The sequence below is a fragment of the Artemia sp. Qi Xiang Cuo genome, chromosome 17 (assembly GCF_049724085.1).
Source record: "Artemia sp. Qi Xiang Cuo chromosome 17, ASM4972408v1, whole genome shotgun sequence".
NCBI classification, from domain to species: domain Eukaryota; kingdom Metazoa; phylum Arthropoda; class Branchiopoda; order Anostraca; family Artemiidae; genus Artemia; species Artemia sp. Qi Xiang Cuo.
The window spans coordinates 42,619,094-42,633,264 of NC_142810.1; the positions used below are offsets into that span (position 1 = coordinate 42,619,094).

The 14,171-nt window shown below is 34.8% G+C and overlaps 1 protein-coding gene across 1 annotated transcript in view; it reads right to left on the reverse strand.

Annotated features, from left to right (window-relative positions):
• LOC148942222 (monocyte to macrophage differentiation factor) overlaps nucleotides 1-11,003 on the reverse strand; it is an 86,327-nt gene extending 75,324 nt beyond the window's left edge. The window contains exon 1 of the mRNA XM_089103540.1: nucleotides 10,864-11,003. The gene's annotated coding sequence lies outside the window, so the exon portion shown is untranslated. The remainder of the gene's footprint in view (nucleotides 1-10,863) is intronic.
• Between the last annotated feature and the right edge of the window lie 3,168 nt (nucleotides 11,004-14,171).

Genomic DNA, 14,171 nt, shown 5'->3' on the forward strand with positions numbered 1-14,171 from the left:
GAATTTTTTCAGTAAAGTACAAATTATATTCTGGCTTTTAGAAAGCGTAGAGGTTAGAACCCTACTAAAACCTTAAATACCCCTTGGGTATAACTTACAACCCTTGCCCCTAATCTCTGGAGTTTGTTTCAACCCCAAAAGCCTTGTTATATGACATTTAGACTATTTTGAATAGAATGGCAATCTCAAAATTTATATTAGATGCATTTTGGGACAATAAGACGTGTAGGCCTATGTGTGTTTGTGGGGGGGGGGGAGGGGAGTAGCTTCCATCTAGTCAATTTGACTCTGAAAAAGAGCACTGGAGCATCTGATTACCAATCAATGAGCCCCCTCTGAAGTTTATATGACCACAAAAACCTTATATGCCCCCAGGGCATAACTTACAACCCTTGCTCTGATGGCTGGGGGGAATTCGTAAACCTTAGAAATAATTTCCAGACCTTTCAAATACGTTGAACAAAATGACTATCTCAAAATTTTGATTGGAAGTGTTAGGGGAAATAATGGGCGTGGAGGGGGGGGGGGTGGGCATATGCCCTCTGATCACTTTTGACTAATAAAAAAGGCACTAATCCTCTCAATTTACAATCGAATGAACCCCTATTGAAGCTTCAACAACAAAACTTTATACAAAACCCTTACATGCCCTAAGGGCAAAACTTATGACCCTTGTCCTGAGGGCTATGGCGAGAGGGCTGTCATCATCAAAGACATAATTTTCAGACCTCTCAACGATTTTGAACAAAATAGCCATATCAAAATGTTGATCAAAAATGTTTAGGGAAATGACGGACGTGGGGGGGGGTTCCCTCTGATTACTTTCGACTATTAAAAAGGGCATTAGCCATCTCAATTTCCAATTGAATGATCCCTTTTTGAAATTTTTACGGCACCGCGTTCATAAAAACCTTATATACCCCCAGGACATAACTTACAATCTTAACTCAGAGGGCTGTGGGGGGGGGGGTGTCATACTCAAAGACATAATTTCCAGACCCTTCACCTACATTCAACAAAATTGCTATATCAAAATGTTAATTGGAACTGTCTGGGGAAATGATGGGCGTGGTGGGGGGGGGCATTAGCCCTCTGATCACTTTTGACTACTAATAAGGGCACTAACCCTCTCAATTCCCAACTGATTGAGCACTTTTTGAAGTTTCTGTGACAACGCTTTCTATAAAACCTTATATGCCCCCAGGGCATAACTTAAAATTTTTGCCCTGGGGGCTGTGGGGGGTTTGTCATCCTCAAAGACATAATTTCCAGACCTTTCAACTACATTGAACAAAATTACTATCTCAAAATTTTGATTGAATGTGTTTGGGAAAATGGTGGGCATGAGAGGGGGGTAGTTGCCCTCTGATCACTTTTTGATTATTAAAAAGGGCACTAATACTTTCACTCTCCAATCGAATGAGCCATTTTTGACGTCTCAAAATTTTGATTGGATGTTTGGGGAAATGGTGGGAGTGAAAGGGGGGGGGGGGGTAGTTGTCCTCCAATCACTTTTGACTATTCAAAAGGGCACTAGCCCTTTCAATTTCCAATGGAATGAGCCCTTTTTGAAGTTTCTACAAAAATGCTATCAATAAAAACTTATATGCACCCAGGGCACAACATACAACCCTTGCCCTGAGGGACAGGGGCATCCTGAGGCTCATTTTACTGGCTGGGGGAGGGGGCGATCTTTGTAAATTTTACCAAATTGCTACCTGATTTATGCCAAATTTTCTGCAGAAATCAATAATTTTGCAAAATTTCGGCCGATTTTGCAAAATTTCAGCTGAAATTTTCGTCTTTGGCAAAAATTTTACCGAATTCCAAAAATGTTGCGGGGGGGGGCGCGCCACTCCCCCCCCCCCCGGGCCGTCCCTGCGGAGGGGTGTGGGGGGTTTGTCATCCTCAAAGACATGATTTCAAAAACATTCAACTATGTTGAACAAAATGGCTATCTCAAAATTTGATTGGATGTTTTTGGGGAAATGGTGGGTGTGAGAGGGGAGTTAGTTGCTCTACAATCACTTTTGACTATTAAAAAGGGCACTACCCCTTTGAATTTCCAATCAAATGAGCCCTTTTTGAAGTTTCTACAACAACATTATCAATAAAAACCTTATAAGCCCACAGGGCAAAACTTACAGCCTTTGCCCTGAGGGGGGTTAACATCCTCAAAGACCTAATCTCCAGAAATTTCAACTATATTGAACAAAATGGATGTATCAAAGTTTTGATTGCGTGTCTGGGGAAAAAAATGGGCGTGAGAGGGGAGTTAAATGCCCTCCAATCACTTTCAACTATTAAAAAGGGCACTAGCCCTTTCAATTTCCAATCAAATGAGCCCTTTTTGAAGTTTTTATGACAATGCTTTCTATAAAAACAATATATTCCCCCAGCGGATAACTTAAAACCATTCCCCTGAGGGCTGGGGGGGGTGTCATCCTCAAAGACCTAATTTCCAGAAATTTCAATTATGTTTTGATCAAAATGTCTATCTCAAAATTTTGATTGTGTGTCTGGGGAAAAGGTGGGTTTGAGAGGCGAGTTAGTTGCCCTCCAATCACTTTCAACAATTAAAAAGAGCACTAGCACTTTCAATTTCCAATCCAATGAGCACTTTTTGAAGTTTTTATGACAATGCTTTCTATAAAACCTTATATGCTCCCAGGGCATAACTTACAACCCTTGCCCTGAGGGCTAGGGGTTGTCATCCTCAAAGACCTAATTTCCAGAACTTTCAATTATGTTTAACAAAATGGCTATCTCAAAATTTTGAGTGGACGTTTTTGGGGAAATGGTGGGCATAAGAGGGGAGTTAGTTGCCCTCCAATCACTTTCAACTATTAAAAAGGGCACTAGTCCTTTCAATTTTCAATCAAATAAGCACTTTTTGAAGTTTCTACGACAAGGCTTTCTATAAAACCTTATATGCTCCCAGGGCATAACTTACAACCCTTGCCCTGAGGGCTAGGGGTTGTCATCCTCAAAGACCTAATTTCCAGAACTTTCAATTATGTTGAACAAAATGTCTATCTCAAAATTTTGATTGGACGTATTTGAGGAAACGGTGGGGATGAGAGGGGAGTTAGTTGCCCTCCAATCACTTTCAACTATTAAAAAGGGCACTAGCCCTTTTAATTTCCAATCAAATGAGCCCTTTTTGAAGTTTTTATGACAATGCTTTCTATAAAAACCTTATATGCCCCCAGGGCATAACTTACAACCCGTGCCCTGAGGGCTGGGGGGGGTGTCATACTCAAAGACCTAATTTCCAGAAATTTCAATTATGTTTTGATCAAAATGTCTATCTCAAAATTTTGATTGTGTGTCTGGGGAAATGGTGGGTGTGAGAGGCGAGTTAGTTGCCCTCCAATCACTTTGAACAATTAAAAAGAGCACTAGCCCTTTCAATTTCCAATCCAATGAACACTTTTTGAAGTTTTTATGACAATGCTTTCTATAAAACCTTATATGCTCCCAGGGCATAACTTACAACCCTTGCCCTGAGGGCTAAGGGTTGTCATTAACAAAAACCTAATTTCCAGAACTTTCAATTATGTTGAACAAAATGTCTATCTCAAAATTTTGATTGGACGTTTTTGGAGAAATGGTGGGCATAAGAGGGGAGTTAGTTGCCCTCCAATCACTTTCAACTATTGAAAAGTGCACTAGCCTTTTGAATTTCCAATCAAATGAGCACTTTTTGAAGTTTCTACAACAATGCTTTCTATAAAAACCTTATATACCCCGAGGGCATAACTCTCAACCCTTGCCCTTAGTTCTGTAGGGGGAGTGTCCTCCTCAAATACATAATTTCCAGATCTTTCAACTACATTGAACAAAATGGCTATCTCAAAATTTTGATTGGAAGTGTTTAGGGAAATGCTGGGTGTGGAAGGGATGCCAGTTGCCTTCCAATCACATTTGGCTATTAAAAAAGGCACAAGCCCTTTGAATTTCCAATTGAATGAGCCCTTTTTGAAGTTTCTACAACAACTAATTTGGTATGAAGTGGCCTGGTCTAATAGAAACAAACAAACCTAAAAAAATAAATAAATAATACATTGTGCCAACATTGTTCTTTACTTAGGCAGCACTATAGCAGACTAAGATACATTACAATTTTCATTTATTTATTATTTCAACAAATGCTGGCACAAAGCTCTTTCTGTAATGCTCAGTTCCTCCATTAATAGGATTTAAAACTGGGATTTTTGTGCTTTTGATTGAGGTAAATGGGGCTTTGGAGGGCAATAAGGGGCTAGCAGCATAGATTGAAAGCATAGGTCATGATACAGATTATTTCCAAAATTGATACAAAGAGTAATTATATACTACATAGTATATTGGCACTATATATTCCATATAGTATGTTAATATATACTATATATATTTATATAGTAGTGGGTAAGTATTTTGGTATTTCAGTAAAAACAATATTAGAAATATCCAGGTAATCTAGCACTTTGTTTGAAGTAAAATAGAATCAAGTTGCCATGGCTAATTGAAGAAAAATCTAAGAAAGATAGTTTGAGCAAGAGGCATAAGCCTTTTTCATAATTGTATAAACAATAATGTAATTTCTCTTGTAGTCTATCATCCTCCATCTATAATACTAGGACAGAACTAAGGTAGATGGTCATGGAACAAGGGTAATTTAAATAGTCCAGCATATCCAATCCATGCACTGGTGATATGTTTTGTGTAGTATGTGAGAAAAATGGTCACACATGCTACAGCATAAATTGTCCTGTTGCTAAACAGAAGCCGACCTCTTCTAGGCTATGACCAAGCAGCCCCCAACATCACATAGTCTGATATTTTGGAATATCAATGGGAACTTCATAAACAGATCCACCTTCATCCTTGATTTTCTTTGTGAGTGCAACATAATATGCCTGCTAGAGCATTTTACTATGGAGCAGGGCATAAACTTGTTGAATCTTTCACCTTGTCATAGTGTTTATTCTGTGCCTGCAAAGCAAACAAAAGATTGTGGTTGTCCTTCAGGTGGTTTAGTAATGTATGCTTGATTAAACCTAAGCTCTGACCTTTTGAATTTGGAGGATTACTACCTTGCTGTTAGAGTAAACAACATGGCTATAATTAATGTTTATGTTCCCAATGACTACTGGGATGACAAATTGGAACGTAGCTTTGCAATTAGTGTGTCTAAACTTTCTAAATGCCTGGAAAAAGCTCGTCAAGGAAACCTTCATTGTATTATAGTTGGTGATTTCAACTGCAAACTGGAATTTGATGACCACATGGTGTCAAATTGCAGAAGTATTTTACTTGGCATTATGAGTGATGATCTTTGCATCAGAGCAAAAAGTGAAAAATACACACACATTCATAACTCTGGAAGTATGTCCAACTTAGACCATGTTGTAGCATGCCAATCTGTTAATATTCCCTCTGTGCTTGTTATGGATAATAACTTTACGTCTGACCATCTCCCACTCAAGTTCAGAGTATATTTCCTGCAGGCTCAGTTACCACAAGATATGGACAGCGCCGAGTCGCGTAAAAGGTGGATTAAGGTACCAAATTGGTCTAGGGTTAATGTTCAAAAATTTTATGAGTTGTGTGATGTAATCCTGAACAAAATCCATGTGCCCTATGAACTACTTTGTAAGTCAAATAGGGCAAAATTTTGGTTGAAAATTTGGAGAGACTGTGGCTCTCCTAGGTCTGGTATTGTAAATCAGATAAGATTGCAGACTAAAAAACGGTTCACAAATGAACTTGTCAAACGTAGGAGCTCAATTCAGTCAGTTTATTCTGATAAAGTTCTTAGTGATCCAAATAAGCTTTGAAAAATGGTGCTAAAACCACAGAGTAATTGCCTTAATAATATATCGGATTATGACATCCCTGAATCAACTTGGGTCAAATATTATGAGAACATGTTCTCTGCCCCTGAAAACTACCTTGTGGATTATTATAAGTGTGAGTTAGACTCTTTCTTAGCTAGTTTGTCTAATTCTGATGGTGTGGTTTCACTAGAGTGTGTAATGAATGCTATTAATTGCCTTAAGATAAAGAAATCCAGGGGTTCAGATAATATTTCCATGTCAAAATATGTAGTCAATTATTCCTTCATCATATTACACTGTAATTTCAAATGATTTCATCACCAGAATAGTTCTGTCATCTTTTTGTATTGGGGCTTTAACTCTGATCCCAAAGAAAGGTAAACCTCATCAGGAATGTTCTTCTTTTTGGCCAATTAAATAAAAAAAAACAAGTTTTTTTAACTGAAAGTAAGGAACGACGTTAAAACTTAAAACGAACAGAAATTATTCCGTATATGAAGGGGGCTGTTCCCTCCTCAACGCCTCGCTCTTTACGGTAAAGTTTTTTTATTGTTTAAAAAAATAGAGTTGTGAGAAAGTCAAACTTTAGCGTAAAGAGCGAGGCGTTGAGGAGGGGACAGCCCCCTTCATATACGGAATAATTTATGTTCGTTTTAAGTTTTAATGTCGCTCCTTACTTTCAGTTAAAAAACTTGTTTTTTTTATTTAATTTTTGAACGTTTTTGAATTAATGCAGGTTTTGATTTTGGCTCACCGTACATGAATAATTAAAACAAAATTTGCATATTATATTTGGTTAAATGGCTTTCTCGAAACTTGTTTAATTTTATTTACGAACGTTTTTATTAGTAATAAATATACATAACTTAGAATTAACTGACGTAACGAACTTCTATATTCATAAATTTTTAACACATATATTAGGGGGTTCGCCGCCTAGTCAATACCCTGCTCTTTAAACTATAGTTCGAATTTTTTTTCCAGTTCTTTAAAAATGACCTCTTAATCACAATCAGTTGATCAGTTGAAAAACTTGTTTTTTTTTATTTAATTCCTGATCTTTTTCTTTAATAATGCTGGGAAATCCGGCGCCCCCTTCATAGCAATGTCCCTTCCCCCATGAAAACTTCCTTCATGGATATATCCTTCCATATAACCCCCGACCCTCTCCTTCCCCCACCTACCAGACAAAATTTCCTCTGAAAAAGTCTGTATACTTCCCAATAACCAATACTATATGTTAACATTGAGTAAAGTTCATAACTTTCAGCCCTCCCCCTGGGGACTTTGGGGGATCAAAACATCCTAAAAGACATTTTTATCATATTTTCGACTATGCTAAACAAAATGGCTATCTCAAAATTTTAATCGGGTGACTTTGGGGAAAAAATGAGCGTGGGAGGGGGCCAAGTTGCCCTCCAATTTTTTTGGTCACTATAAAAGGGCACTAGAACTTTTAATTTCTGTTCCAATGAGCCCTCCCACGATATTCTAGGACCACTGGGTCGATACGATCACCCTTGGGAAAAAAAAAAAACAAACACATACATATGCATCTGTGATCTTTCTTCTTGCAAAAAATGCAAAGTTCCACATTTTTCTATATAGGAGCATGAACCTCTATAGTATGGTGTCTTGATATGGGGAATATGATGGTGGGATTTTGATTACGGTTTTATAGCTTTTAGGGGGTCTTTCCCCCTTTTTTCGAAAATCAGCCAAATTTTCTCAGGCGCGTAAATTTTGATGGGTAAGATTAAACTCAATGAAACTTATATATTTGAAATCAGAATTAAAATCTGATTCTTTTGATGTATCTATTGGTATCAAAATCCCGTTTTTTAGAGTTTCGGTTACCATTGAGCCAGGTCACTCCTTACTTACAATTCGTTACCACGAACTGTTTGATCATGGTTTTGACAACCTTGTATAAAATATTTGAGCTTTTGATAATTAATGAAGTCTGAAATAGGTGTTATAGCCCAGAATCACAGTTTGGATTCCAGCTGCATCTGGGTTGTTGCCACACAGTGTCTGCCATAGCATATATTCTCATTGATGCCAAGAAAACTGGAGAAAATTTGGCTCTTGTGGTGTATGATGTTCAACGTGCCTTTTAGTCTTTGATTCATGATGAGTTGATATTGGATATGGGATTGCATGGTGTAAAAAAAGGAACCCTTCTTCTTTTAAAAGATATGTATGCAAATCTGAAAGCCAAACTTAAGCTCTTGCTTCAGCATCCAGATCATAAAATAAAAAATAATCCTGTTGTCCCAGTTAAAAAAGGGGCAATAACTTCACCTACTGCTATTAATAATACAATAATCCAAGGGCAAGAGCAATATAAAACAACTTGTGTCCTGCAATGTATTGATGTTTCATTAAGATCATACGCAGATGATATATTTAATTCAAGTTGCACTATTTTGGGTATAGAGGAAAACTTTAACATCCTCCAGAATGATTATAAGCAGTTTAGATTAGAATTTAATGCAGAAAAGTCGGAAATCCTACTTTTTAATTGGAAATCAGTCCCTGATGGTTTTATGATTGCTCTTGGAAATACAAATGTTAAGCCAGTCCAATTCATTACTTACCTTGGCCTTCCTATTGGTTCAACTCTAAAAGCAACCTGTCAACCTGTCAAAACAGAAGCAAATTGGTTTTGCATATAGTAAAATTGTTTCAAATAATTTGAGATTCAACAGAAAGGTTCTAGCTTGCCTTTATAATGCAATTGCACTCCCCCATTTTTTGTATTTGAGTCCTTTTTGAGAATTTTTCCCTGAGTGCCATAAACATAAACTTTGATCTGTTTTCTTTAAGTATGCTAAGTTTCTACTTTGTTTCCTGCTTTGGTCCCAAAATTCTTTTCTTATTAGGAATTATTAATATAGCAGACCCAACTTCAGGCATCCTTAATCAGATCTTAAAGTTCAATAATAATGTTAAAAGCCATCTGTGGTTTAAAATCCTCTGCCAGTAGAACTCATGTGTTTTTGTTTCCTCTATGGTTTGACCAGTCTTTTCCTGCTAGTGAGTATTTTATTGTGTCTAGAACTTGTACTCCTATGTATTTTGTTTTTGTTGTATATATTTGTCTTGTTTATCTTTTTCTTGTATTTTTGTGTACTCTGTCTCTTTTGTTTGATTTTGACAGATAATAAAATATTATTATTATTATATTATAGTCTATGAATTTCCATGAGCTCTTCAAAAGCAATTTTAGACCCCAAATAAAAGGTTTTCAGCAATTTATGACAGACCATGTCCACAGGACTCTAAGACAATTGGGCAACTAAGATTGTATTTTATTATATGAAGTTTGCCTACCAAAATAGCCTACTGAAATTGCAATCAGATTATTAAGATTTTTGGGTTGTCAGTTCTAAGAAAAGATCAGTTTTTGGGTATTTCAGCAAAAAAAAAAATATCCATGTAATCAGGCACTAATTTGAAGTAAAAGCAAAAGCAAATTTTTCTATGACAAACAAAGCTTTGTCTACTGCTAGAGATTACAAATTAAATTCCATGACAAGTCAAATTCAGACATTTTCCTACAAATTTGACACTAGTTGATGCCAAAATTTTGAATTGTAAAATTCAGTGCTATTTGACAGCATTAGTTGACAGCATTAAAAAAATGCACACTTAATTGAAACAGTAGGAAAATGGTTTATATTTGAGTTGCCTAATAAATGGAGTTTGAATTATTATAAATAAGTATTTCTGGAATATATTACTCTTGAACAACTTATTTATAAACTAGTGATATGTTTTTAACCACTTTTCAATAGCTTTACTTGTTTTGATAGCTTCTTTGTGTGGTTACAAAAATGAAATATCTTCAGGGCCCTTCTAAGGGCTCTAGAAGCAATTACTGAATTAAGAAAGATCATTAAAAAGCCATCAAATAACATTTTCACTTTCATCCTATCTAAATTACAATAGCCAACAACAAATTTACCTAAATATACAGTACAAATATATACTTGTTTTGTCTTGTCTTGCACTAAGCTGAAAGAAACTAGTGAAAGAAATCTGTTTACAGTGTGTCAACAGATGAACAACTTGGGTTGGTGCTATATTGGTAAACTTTTACCAAATCATGTTATTGACTTATGAATAAAGTAAACATACCACTCAATGCCTTTTTTTATGCTCTTTCCAAATATAATAGTCATTTTTGTTAGAAATGAATTTTACCCCCATCCCTATAAATACCAATTTAGGGTATATATTTGCAAATAAGGGGGGTGGGGGTGTATTTAAAACTTACCTCCCATATACATCAGAAATAAAATTTATCTCCACCCTCCTAATGAGCAAACATATAACCTGAATTGGTATATATATATATATATATATATATATATATATATATATATATATATATATATATATATATATATATATATATATATATATATATATATATATATATATATATATATATATATATATATATATATATATATTATATATATATATATATATATATATATATATATATATATATATATATATATATATATATATTATATATATATATATATATATATATATATATATATATATATATATATATATATATATATATATATATATATATATATATATATATTTTATATATATATATATATAGCCTAGGGGTGGGGGTAAAATTCCATTTCTGACAAAAATGATTATTTTATTTGAAGAGCATTAAAAAAGGCATCAAGTGGTGTATTTACTTTATTCATAAGTCAATAATATGATTTGGTAAAAATTTACCAGTATATCATACAAATAGCCTAGGCCTACCCATCTGTCTATTAGGAGGTGGGTTAAGCAAAGCACATTTAGGAATGAAATAAGTAAATGCTTTATGATTATTTGATGTTGTTTTCAGATTTTTTTTTTGTGTTTCCCCAATAGAGAATAGAACCACCAAATATTTAACACAGCATGATTAGGCTAGCCTATAATAGCCTCTATTCGTATACATACACTTCTTCTATGATATTTAACCAAGATTTATGTAGGAATATGCTTATACCTGTGCTTTTCCAGGACCTCAAGCGTCAATTCTTCTCATGTTTGCGATTGTGGCTCATTTCATCCTTTCACTCCAACCTTCTGTTTCACTTTAAAAAACCATATTTTCTTCTGATTCTTCAAGATAGAAATCAGTGTTAACAAGGTGACTAGCTGCCGACGTCTCCAGTGAGTGCAAATCAAGGCCCAGAAAGAGTGATTCTCGCTCAAAATGAGTGCATGTCAAAAAATTTGCGCAGCCCTTCTCACTTTTTTGATCCCTCACGTGTCTTTTACAAATACAAATTAGTTATAGTTTCAGACTTGTAGGGAAAATACACGTAGCTTTCACCCTTTGCAAAACATGTCATATGTTAAATCTTTTAAGCCATAGAAATAAGAAGAGGGTAGAAATAATGGTCCTGCAATAGACACTTGCGCCGTGCTTGTTTTATTTTCGGCGGTGAGTCACTGATGCTTAGGAAAACGGTGGCACGCCACTGGTTAATGCCTATTATACTCATTAGGAAAGAACATAGTATCTGTTCAAAATACCCTGAACGACATATCGTTCAAATCCGAAGAGACAGTCAAGTCTTTTAAAGTCAATTGGAAATCAAAAAGCACATGACAGAATAATGACCCTTGTTCGTCTTTGCAACAAGTTCTCTTCGTATTTTAATTTCCGAGAGAAATTTTTCCTTCAAATCATGGGCCTATCCATGGCCAATGTTTTATCTCCTTATTTGGGCAATTTTTACATGGATTTCGTGGAACAATCTGCTTTGAATAATTGCCACTTATAACACTCTATCTGGTTTCCTTTCGTTACTTATATCCTTTCTGTTTAGGGGCATGGACAAGACTCTCTTAGGGATTCTTTGGCAGATTTAAACTCTTTTAATTCGAATCTCCAGTTCAAAGCGGAACTAGAGGATTCAGAAAAGCTGATTTTCTTGGATGTTTTGATTATGAAAAATACAGTTAGCCTTGAATTTTCTATATACATATAGCCTACCCATGATCATCGGTGTCTACATTTCTCGTCAAATCACCCCCTCTTCTGTGAAAAGAGGGGTAATAATCTATTTAGTCGACAAAGTTTCAAAAATCTGTTCACTTAATCATGTAAATTTTGATTTAAATTATATCAAAAGCATTCTATTCTGCATTGGCTGCCCAATAAACGTTATTAAAAATATCATAATTGGACGATTAAAAAAGATATAACTAGATAATAAGGAGCCCGTCCCCTTGATTCAGTTATTCCAGCAATTGAGAAAAAAACTTTAACCACTTTACCATACATTTCAAAACTTAGCGATACACTTGAAAATTTTTTAAATAAACACAATGTCTCTGTCTCTTTCAAAATTGAACAAAAAGTTGAACATTTTTTCAACTCAGGAAAATATAAAACTGACCATGTACTTGGTAGTGATGTCTACAGATTCCCGTGTTCATGAGGGAAATTTTACATTGGTAGGACCCATCAACAACTTAATGAACGTTTGCATGAACACAAACTTTCAATAGATAAGTTTCTGAGATTGGAAAATAAAAATAAGAACTTTGATTCCGCTTTGGCCCTGCATATATTCAAAAATCCTACACATCTTGTTCTTTTTGAGGAGACAACTTTAATATCTACTGTAAATGGCCTACCGCAATCTTTTAAAGAGGTAATTGAGATAAAAAATATATATAAAAAGAAATTTGGCTATAAATAGAGACATGGGAGATATTCCATTAAGTCCAATTTATAACAAGTTAATATCAAAAGACTCAGTTAATATTTGCACCCAGTCAAATTTAAGAGAACCTATTTGCATATCTAATGAAAACCGTAATTGCATACGAGTAAAAAGTATTGCAAGGTAAAACATTCTTGTTCAATCTCTTTGTTAAATCCTTTTTTCATTGATTTTGGCTAGGTCTTTCATTTAGCATCTGTTCGCATCTTGTCGATTAAACTCCAAAAGGTTAGATATTTGTTGTTTTCTTCTTTTTTGTTTAGCATGGAGGACGACATGGCGGAGGTCCTTGTCGAAATATTTGCTTGTTTTTCGTCTTTATGTTTTGCCACTGGCTGACAAAATCCTTGTTTTCTCACCCATTTTTTGTTTCCTTTTCATTTATTATTTCCTTTCCTCTCTTAGCTTCATATGTCATGTGTAGCCAGTGCAGGCTTAAATGTATTTACGTCTAGATTATGGGAGGCATTGGACCAATATTGTTTTATATTTGTTAAATTGTGTTGAAAAACATACAAATCTTATTTGTCAGTTCAATTTTTTAGAAAGTTGCAAAAGACATCGAATTCTTTCACCTTCTTTACTTTTACACCTACAATTAGGTACACAATCTGAAGGTCCGTTTACCCTGAAAATGGGTTTAAAAAATTTAACACATGTTTTAAAAGACCATAGATTCAAAAGATACGTCCTTAGTAATAAAATATTAAATTTCAAATTTTTATTATATCAGACTTTATCCGTTCAAGATTTTCACCAAATTTTATATATATCACAAAGGTCTTTCCGACCCGTTTTCCATTTAGCAAAAACTCGCTTATCGGAAAAAATTCTCAAAACTGAAATTTCATAATTTTTAACAAACACGGATTTCTCTTCCTTGATTTTGTCCTGGCCGTCCTTTGGAAAGTCTATCCTCTAAGGTTTTCACATCCAAGGAGCTAAGTATTCTTTCAAAAGGACCAAAGTTTGCAATGACTTAAACAACCGTAAATACATAAAAAATTATTACGGGCGTGGATTCTGCTATTTTTAGCTCTCATGGGGAGGTTGAAAATTCAGACCTACTCAGAGATGAAATTGTAAAGAGTATTCTTGATTACAGACCATCTTTGTCGTTTTCAAATCAGTCAAAAGAAGAAATTAAAATCCTCCGAAACTTAAAAAAAATACCTACACAGTAATTACAAGAACAGACAAAGGAAACAAAGTAGTACTTATGAATTCTGCAGATTATGAAATTATAGCAAATACCCTTTTAACGGATAAAAATACTTTAAAAAAAATAAAAAGTGATCCCACAGACAAATACACACAACAGTTGGGAAAAGAAATCGGAATTTTTAAAAGACAGCAGACGAATTACCCCTCAAATGTACAAAGAATTCTACCCCAAAGGATGTTCAGCCCCAAAATTTTATGGTCTGCCTAGAATCCATAAGAAAAATATTCTGTTACGTCCCATTGTAGAATGTTATACTTCTCCAGCTAGAAATGTAGGAAATTTCTTAGCCACCATTTTTAAGCCTCTTTTAAGCACAAAGAAATTTTACATAAAAAATTTCATACATCTTGT